Source organism: Talpa europaea (genome assembly GCF_964194135.1).
Source record: "Talpa europaea genome assembly, chromosome: X".
NCBI lineage: Eukaryota > Metazoa > Chordata > Mammalia > Eulipotyphla > Talpidae > Talpa > Talpa europaea.
The window spans coordinates 34,652,138-34,662,069 of record NC_140081.1 but is presented as its reverse complement, the minus strand read 5'-3'; the positions used below and the strand labels follow the sequence as shown (position 1 = coordinate 34,662,069).

General features: G+C 38.5%; 1 pseudogene across 1 annotated transcript; it reads left to right on the top strand.

The window, feature by feature from the left end:
* The first annotated feature begins 7,126 nt into the window (after positions 1-7,126).
* On the top strand, positions 7,127-8,312 carry LOC311187527 (DALR anticodon-binding domain-containing protein 3-like; annotated as a pseudogene). Its single transcript has one exon. The product of its transcript is annotated as a DALR anticodon-binding domain-containing protein 3-like (transcript).
* The last annotated feature ends 1,620 nt before the right edge of the window (positions 8,313-9,932 follow it).

Below are 9,932 nucleotides of genomic sequence, written 5' to 3'. Positions count from 1 at the left end.
GAATACTGAGTAATATTCCATGGTGTATATGTACCACATCTTCTTGATCCAGTCATCTATTTTTTGGGCATTTGGGTTGTTTCCAAAGCTTATCTATTGTAAAAAGTGCTACTATAAACATAGGGTGCAGGTGTTCTTTGGATTGATGTTTCTGTGTCCTTTGGGTAAATACCTAGGAGTGGAATAGCTGGTTCATATGGAAGCTCTATGTTTAGTAGGTCCAGAAATCTGCACACAGCTCTCCATAGTGGTTGGACCAGTTTGCACTCCCACCAACAGTGCAGAGAGTTCCTTTTTTTCCACAACCTCGCCAACATTTGTTGTTGCTAGTTTTTTTAATATGTGCTATTCTAACTGGTGTCACACAACACTAATGATAAAGGACTGATCACAAAAATCTACATAGAGCTGATGAGACTCAACAAAAACAAAGAAAATAATCCAGTTAAAAAATGGGCAGAAGAGCTGAAAAGAAACTTCTCTGAAGAGGAAATGCAAATGGCCAACAGGCATATGAAAAAATGTTCAACATCACTTGTAATCAGGGAAATGCAAGTCATTGAAATTTTTATGGGAATAACATTGAATCTGTAAATTTCTTTTGGTAGGATGGCCTTTTTGATAATTTTAATTCTTCCAATCCATGGCTGGAGAAAGTGCAAATAAATAGGATCACAAATGTAAGAGGAGAAATCACAACAGACACAGCAGAAATTATACGAATAATCAGAAACTACTATGAACAGTTATATGCAAAGAATTTCAACAATATAGAAGAGATGGACAAATTCCTACAACTATACAATCACCCAAAGCTAGATAAAGAAGACATGGAACACCTAAACAGACCAATTACAAGCAGCAAAATTGAAATGGTAATCAAAAACCTCCCCAAAAACAAAAGCCCAAGATCAGATGGATTTACAGATGAATTCTACCAAACATTCAGAAACGAATTAGTGCCTCTCCTTCACAAAATCTTTCATAAAATTGAGAAGGAAGGGATAATCCAAAACACATTCTATGAAGCCAACGCTACACTAATACCAAAACTGAACAAGGACAACACAAAAAAGAAAACTACAGGCCAATCTCTCTAATGAACACTGATGCAAAAATCTTCAATAAAATTTTAGCTATTAGAATCCAACAATGTATCCATAAGTTAATTCACCACCACCAAGTAGGATTTATTCCAGGGACACAAGGATGGTTTAATACTTGAAAATCAATCAATATTATCCAACACATCAACAAAAAGAATTATAAAAACCATACGATAGTATCAATAGATGCTGAGTAAACTTTCGACAAAGTACAACACCCATTTATGATAAAGGCCCTTGAAATTCTCAGGATACAAGGAACATAACTTATATAATAAAGGCAATATATGACAGAATGATACTGGTGAAAAGCTGAAAGCATTTTCATTAAGATCTGGAACAAGACAAGGATGTCCAATCTCACCACTGCTTTTCAATATAATACTGGAAGTCCTAGCCAGAGCAATAAGACAAGAGAAAGACATACAAGGAATCCAAATAGGTAATGAAGAAGTCAAACTATCACTATTTGCAGATGATATGATAATATACATAGAGAACCCCAAAAACTCCACAGAAAAACTAATTCAACTCATCAATCAGTTTAGTAAAATGGCAGGATACAAAATCAACACGCAAAAATAAGTAACCTTCCTATACACAAACAATAAATCTGAAGAAGAAGAAATAATAAAAAAAAAAATCCCTTTTATTATTGAAACAAAAAAATATCAAATACTTGGGAATAAACCTAACAAGAAAGGTAATGGACCTATACAAAAAAAGAAAAAAAAAACTATAAAACACTTAAAAATAAATAGATGAATACACAAAGAAATGGCCTTTATTGTATTAAGGTAAGTCCCTTGTATCCTGAGAATTTCAGGGGCCATTATCATAAATGGGTGTTTATTTAGTCAAAAGCTTTCTCAGCATCTATTGATATTATCACATGGTTTTTATATTTCTTTTTGTTGCTGTGTTGGATTACATTGATTGATTTTCAGATGTTGAACCACCCTTGTGTCCCTGGCATGAATCCTACTTGGTCATGGTGAATTATCTTATGGATACATTGTTTGGTTCTGATAGCTAAAATTTTATTGACGATTTTTGCATCCGTGTTCATTAGAGAGATTGGCCTGTAGTTTACTTTTTTTGTATTGTCCTTGTTCGGTTTTGGCATTAGTGTAATGTTGGCTTCATAGAACGTGTTTAGTATTATCCTTTCCTTCTCAATTTTTTTCACATCTGAAGATTTTTAATTAACATAGGAAGATCAAACTATGACATCAATTTTTCTCTTATGTTTTCCCCTTTAGCTATAAATGAGACAAAGTAAAGAAATACATGGACAATATAAACTTTCACAAAAGTTAGTAACTGGTTTGAAGAGCATTACCCAACCGAAAAGAAATTGAATTTGCAATTACTTGAACTGCATATATTTTTTCTTCTTGAATTTTTAGCACTCTCTTTTTTTTATTTAAATATTTTATTTTATATAATTCTTACATCTTTTTTCATCTTTGCACAATGTTTGCATTTTTATTTTGGTTATATTCCTCATACAATTGCACCTTCCTCCTCATTTTGACTCTAGTCCTTCCTTTCCCTGCGCCTCCCTCCCTCACCCCCAGTAGTGTGTCTCTGGTTTATAGTTGCTTGTTGATTTTGATTTTTTCTTTGTATTGATTAGTCTTTTTCCTGGTCTCTTATTTAGGTTTTCTAAATTCTTGCAATGAGTGAGACCATCCGGTATTTTTCTTTTTCTTTCTGACTTATTTCGCTGAGCATGATCCCTTCTAGCTCCATCCATGTTGTTTAACCCAGCCTGCGACTCTATTTCTTTTTATTGAAGAATTTAGTCCATTTACATTGAGAGTTAATATTGATATATTACCATCTGTATTTGCCAGTTTTTTTTTGTCTTTTCTCTTGTTTTATTTATTTATTTTTTAGCAATTATTTTTGGTCTTGTTTCATTCTTATTCTTCCCTCTGTTAGTTCTGGCTTTAGGACTCCTTGTAGTATTTTTTGGAGTGGGGTTTAGTTGTAATGGAATTCCAGAGTTTCTGTTTGCCTGGGAAGTTTCTTATTCTTTCTTCATAGTGGAAGGAAAGCTTTGCGGGATAGAGTACTCTTGGTTGGCATTTGTTGTCTTAGAGTCTGTTGACTATGTCCCTCCACTCTCTCTTTGCCCGTAGTTCTTCTTTGGAGAAGTCTGATGTCAGCCTGATTTATTTCCCTTTGTATGTTACCTGTTTCTTCCCTCTTGCCATCTTCATTATTTTTTCCTTGTCTTAGGTTCTTGGGAGTTTTACTGTTATGTGTCTTGCTGTATTTTCCCTTTCATCCTGGAAATTTTGCATTCTTCTTGTATGTGTATCTTCAGCTCCTTCATGTTGGGAAGTTCTCTTCAATTATTTCCTGGAATATATTCTCTGTACCTATGTCTCTCTCCTCTCCTTCTGGAATTCCTATAACTCTTATATTTCCTTTCCTCATGGAGTCAGATAGTTCCCACTGTCTTTCTTCATTCTTTTTCATTAATACTTCTCTTTCCTTTTCTGCTTTGGTTCTTTTTATTTCTGTGTCTTCAAGAGTGCTTATTTGTTCTTCCATTTCATCTATTTTGCTATCACTGCATTTCCCAGAGTTCTTTACCTCTTCCATTAATCCTTTGATCTCCTGCATTTCTTTCATTTCCTTCTTTAGAGACTCAATTTCAATCATCTAATTGCTTATTATTTTTCCCTTATCATTGTTTTCCTTAATGACTTCTGTCAGTTTTTTAATAACGGCAATTTTAAATTCTCTGTCTGGAAGGCTCAGAAGTTCTTCCAAGTCACTGTTATTGCAATCTGGTGGGTGATTTTTATTTTGTGCTGTGTCTTCTTCCTGAGGACTTGCTTGGTTGCTTGTAGTTTTTCTTCTCCCTGCTACTTGTTTTCTAATTTGTCCTATGCGCTGAGACACTGTGTTGCTGGTACTGGCTGCCATCTCTTTGGTGTGCTCTTTCTGGGATGTCAGAAACTGGTGGTCCAATCAAGGCCAATGCTGTTATGCCAGATGTCCAGTACAGCAGTGATACTATGAATATGTTAATGGTTGCTATCACAGAATACCTTCTCCGTCTGTATTTGTTTAATTCCAAAGGTGTGTCTTGAAGTCCCGCAGACTGCCCTGGAGGTGGGATGGTTGGATTGCTTGCTGGGCTCCAAATTGCTGGATCCCCCTCTGGGCTCCAACTCTCTGCCAGGCAGGACCTGGCTTGTGGGGGCCTTCAGCTCACCTCTAGCTGCAGGGTCAGCTCTCTCCCAGTTTCAAGCAGTTTTTGATGAGGCAAAGGTACCTATTCTAAAATGGAGAGTTGGAAGCCCACTTTCCTGCACTTCCCTGTGCCTGTGTTCTGCCCTGGCTGTGGCTGCTGCTCCCCCTCTGGGCTCTGCATGCTGGCCTTCCTACGTTTTTACTCTAAAAAAATCATTCTATGTGCAGCTCTCACTACAGCCCTAGGTGATCAGTTAAACCCAGACCCAAACTTAATAATAGAAATAGAAGATGGACCAGTTTGCACTCCCAACAGCAATGTCGACAAAATGTATTTTTTCATTTCATTAGATTATGATAAAATACATAGAAATGAGACAAGAAAGAAGTGAATCTTTGTTAATGATTTTACTAAAGAGATAATACTAATGAAGGATTCTTCCAATATTAAAGAAATAGTCTTTCAAAAACAACACTGGTTTGGAATGACAACTATTTTTAGTGCATATTTCTATCACATGGATGCAGAAACTATTATTCAATTGTTCTGACTTGTTATGGACATTTGAGTAGTTTTCATCTGGAATATTACATTTCGTGCCTGAGCACAATCTTATACAGATTTTTGGTGATAATTATATCATAAATGTTAATTTCCTTCAGTACTTACCCAGAAGTATAGCTGCAAGTCATAGGACATTGCATATGTTCAGATTTGTTATACCTACCAAAGAGAGTTCTGAAATGATAATACAAATTGACAGTCCAACCAGTTTTGTATGACAGTTTGTGTTTGCCAACATTCTCATCAAAATTTGGCATTCTATTTTTATTTTTAGTCATTGAGCTGGTGTCGGAATTCATTGTAAGTATAATTTCCTGAAACTCCTCTTTGTCATCATTTTTTTAGTCATTTGAAATCTTATCTTGTGAAGTGCTTGTTCTATACTTCAGCCATTTTTTTCTATTGATTTATCTGCTTTGTTGATATTGATTTTTAGTAGACTTTTCACAGGCTAAAGTAGAGAACTTTGTTTGATATATGTTTTGTTAATATTTAATCCCCTTTGTAGCTTGTCTTTTTCACTCATAATAGCATATTTTGATGTACAAAATTTACATGAGCAAGAAGGTGTAAAATTAATATTTCATAATCTCTTACAGTTTGTTTATACATACATATAAATTTGCACTTTTAAATCATTTTTGCTGTTTTGACTTGGTTTAATATTTTTTTTGGTTACAAATGAAACATATAATATTCCATAAGTAGAAGTATTACAAACAGCACTCTCCAATTATAATGCAACAAAATTGATAATTATAAACTAAATTAGAAACCACACAGGGACTTAGATCTGGAATGAAAAAAAATCTATTAAAATGTTTTGGGCAATATGGTAGTGACAAAACAAAATTGCAGGTTTTCTGAACCAATTCATAAAGAAAACATTGCAATATGTCTGTGGGATATATTATTTTATTTTATTTTTTTAAAGATTTATTTATTTATTTATACAAGCACTGGGTACAGTCAGAAGCGCGGGAGGGTGAGAGAATTCACCAGAGCCAGAGCGGGGAGCAGAACTGGCAGACGGAGGAAGAACACGGCTGAGGGGAGCAGCGGGTAGCAGGAGAGGTCTGCAAGCCATGTGTGATCCTTGCCGGCGGCCGGGGATCGAATCGGTGCTACAGAGGCTGCGAGCAGCGTCGCAGCCCAGTGCTCAACCGCTGCGCCACGGGGGAGACCCTGTGGGATATATTTTAAAAACTAAGAAAAATCTCATAGTCTTCAACATTTTCATAAATAAAAATTAAAGGGTGCCTCCCCGGTGGCGCAGCGGTTGAGCGCTGGGTTGGGAAGCTGCCCGCAGCCTCTGCAGCGCCGGTTCCATCCCCGGCTGCTCCCCGGCCACGGGAGGAGGGTCCCACATGGCGCGCAGACCTCTCCTGCCGCCCCGCTGCTCCCCTCTGCAGTGTACTTCCGTCCTTCTGCCTGCTGTGCTCCCAGCTCTGGCTCTGGTGAATTCTCTCACCCCCCACCCCCCACCCCCCGCTCTTCTGACTGTACCCAGTGCTTGTATAAATAAATAAATAAATAAAATAAAAATAAATCTTTAAAAAAATTAAAGGAAAATAGTTTGGTTAAGATTTTCCCTTAAAAAGCTAGTGAAAGAACAGCAATAAACCTAAAAACAGCACAAGGAATAAAACAGTAAAGAAAGAGCAGGAAGCCACAAAAGCCCCCAATTCAGCAGGCAGAAGAATACATGGACACCAGTAAGAACAACCCAAGCCCAACATGGGTAGGAAAATCCATTCCCAGAGGAAATTCTGCTGACAGGTATTAAATTGCAAAATAAAAAAAAAAAATCAAAAATAAAATGACAGTAACAGACCATTACATATCAACAATGATTTTACAATTAAAGAGCTGAACTCAAGAATGAAAAACACAACATATCCAGCTGGATCAGGAAACAGAATCTAACCTTTTGCTGTCTCTAGGAGACAAACCTAAACTCCAAAGACAAATATAGGCTCAAAGTAAAGGGTTAGGAAGCAATCCTAGAAGAAAATGGGACACAAAAGAAGGCAGGGACAATCATATTTATATTAGACAAAATAGATTTTGAGCTGAAAAAGCTAACAAGATACAGGGAAGGACACTATACAGTGATTAAGGGGACAATATATCAAGAGATTCCTAGTTGTCCAGTGTCATACTATAGGCCCACTTAAGAGAGGGCAGGTGTCCTAGTGTGTGATCTGAGTGCTCACAGGCCTACAGGGCCAATGTGGCCCTCATGCTGCACTGCATATGGACCCCCACATACCTGGCATTCCAGTTGCAACAGTTGGCTGTCTTCCAGTGTGTGATTTGTGCAGTAGCTGCCTATGCCACACCTATCATACCAGCTTCTCTAGACGTATGCATTATTCTGCATTGCCTGGTGATGGATGGTAGCCCAAGTAGCATTTACCTAAATAACCTGCATGTTGTGCTCATGGCAGACCACCTGGTGCCAGCACTACATGCTCATGGACTGAATGTGAAGGATGTGTCTTCCATGTGGACTCCATCTGCTGACCTTCCTGCAGTAACTGTGGGTGGGCTGGCCCACTCCCTCAAAGAGGTTGCCACCAAAGCTCTGAGGACCCAGGCACTTGCAGAGCTTAGCCCTGCCCATGACAGAGAATACCTGTCCCCTTTTCCCCTGGGCAGAATGTGTCTAGAAGAGCTAGTAGAAGAAGGAGGACACAGTGCTAATTATGACCCCATCCTTAACAGCTGCCTGGTAACTGAGATCTACTCTCTGTGATGACTGAACGTCAGGAAGTTGTGCAGCACTGACCTGCTGATAACTCCCAAGGCCTGACTGCAGCCCCAGATGCTAATATAGATAGCTGTATTGTTGGTTGTACATCTGGTGAGCCATGAGGAGGAGTTTCAGCAACAAAAGTTGGACCTGCTCTGATGGAAATTGGGTGGCCAGGCTCCTCTCAGACAGAAGAATTTGGTCTCTGGCCAATGGAAGTAGCTCATGCATCTGGCACCTTGACTGTCCCCCAGGCACTAAGAGTTCTATCATGCCTAGGTGTGCAAGGCCTCAACCACTGAAGCATGGTATAGATCTAGCACAAGACCCAACCAGGACAGAGATCTTCAAGTTTCTTTCTGTGATGACCATCAAGTGTGAGATGTTCAGTACAGCCCCACAGAGTCATCTCCTCCTAGCCTTACCCAACAACAGCATTTTCACCAGGGGTACTGAGTGGCAGCTTTGTCATGTATAACTGTGCTCATCTCAATACACTCTTTGAGATTTACAAATACAGCACAGACCAAGGTCTATACCCCACTTTCCCAATTGTGAGCATCTGGACTACTCACTGCTGCTCTTCAACAGTGTCCTCCCCTTCCTGGACCTGCTGGACCAGACAGCTGTCCTGGACTGCATAGTCCCAAACATCACACTACTATACACATAGAGAGGGTGTGGTAGTTCTTGTTGCAGCTCGGGGATTTCAGCTCAGACTATAACACATCCTAGGGTAGCATCAACCACACCAATTTGGTCAAGTGCTTGCCCATTTGCAGCTTCTGCAGGCCATACATGAAATGATGCATACTGGCCTGGCTCTGGTGGGTCTACATCTATTGAGCCACATCTAAGGCCACAGAGATCCCAATATCTGGGAATGGTCAAAAAGTCATCAAATGGGGCCTCCCTGGTGGCACAGAGTTCTAGTGCCGGGCTGTGAAGCTGCCCGCAGACTCTGCAGCACTGGTTCGATCCCCAGCTGCCGGGCGAGGGTCCCACATGGTGCAGTAGACCTCTCCTGCCGCCTGCTGCTCCCCTCAGCAGTGTACTTCCTCAGTCTGCCTGTTCTGCTCCCCGCTCTGGCTCTGGTGAATTCTCTCACCCTCCCATGCTTCTGACAGTACCCAGTGCTTGTATAAATAAATAAATCTTAAAAAAATATAAAACTTATTAAAAAAAAGTCATCAAATGAGGAAAAAAAAACACAGATTATGCTAGAGCCCTGGAACAAAAATAAATTGCTTCTGTTACAAAACAAACAAACAAACAGAAAAAAAAACAAAGAAAAAAAAAGAATTGAGAGCCCAGAAGTTAAACCACAAATATATGGACAACTTATCTATGACAAATAGTGAAGAATATACACTGAAACTAAGAAAGCCTCTGCAATAAATGGTACTGAGAAAAATGGACTGCCACATGCAAAATAATAAAAATAGACAACTATCTTACACCACACGTTGAGAATCAACTCAAAATGGATAAAAGACTTGGATTTATGAGCTGAAATTATAAAATACATAGAAGGAAAAAGAGAAAACACTCTATGATATAAGCTTCAGAAATGTCTTTGTGTATTTATTCCCAGCAGTAAGGGAATAAAAGGAAAATATAAACTTGTACTACATCAAACTGAGAAGCTTATGTACAACAAAAGAGTGAGCAACCAAAGCAAAGAGAGACCCTACTTGATGGGAGAATATATTTGCACACCACACAATTGAGAAGGGACTGATATTGAAGATCTAGAAAGATCTCATACAACTCAACAAAAAGAAAACAAAAAACCCAATCAAAAAAATGAGCAGAAGAGTTAAATAGACATATCCCCAAAGAAAACATGCAGATGGCCAACAAACATATACAAAATATTTATCATCACTTATCATCAGGGAAATACAAATCAAAACTACAATGAGATAGCACCTCACACCAGGGAGAATGGCCCACATTAAAAAAATTAGAAATAAATGGTCATGAAACAAAGGAAACCTCTTGCACTGTTAGTGGGAATGTAGACAGGTCCAGTCCTTATGAGAAGCAATGTGAACTTTCCTCCAAAGCCTAAAAATCGATGTCACATACAACCTAGCGATTTCACTCTTAGGTATATACCCAAGTAACATAAAAAAACAAAAACACTAATTCAAAAGGAAACCTGCTGAAAGATCTATACAAAGAAAATAACAAAATATTGTTAAAATAAATAGAAGACTCAAAGAAATGGAAAGACATTATCTGCTTATGGATTGGAAGAATTAACATTAACACAGTGGCCATCCTACCA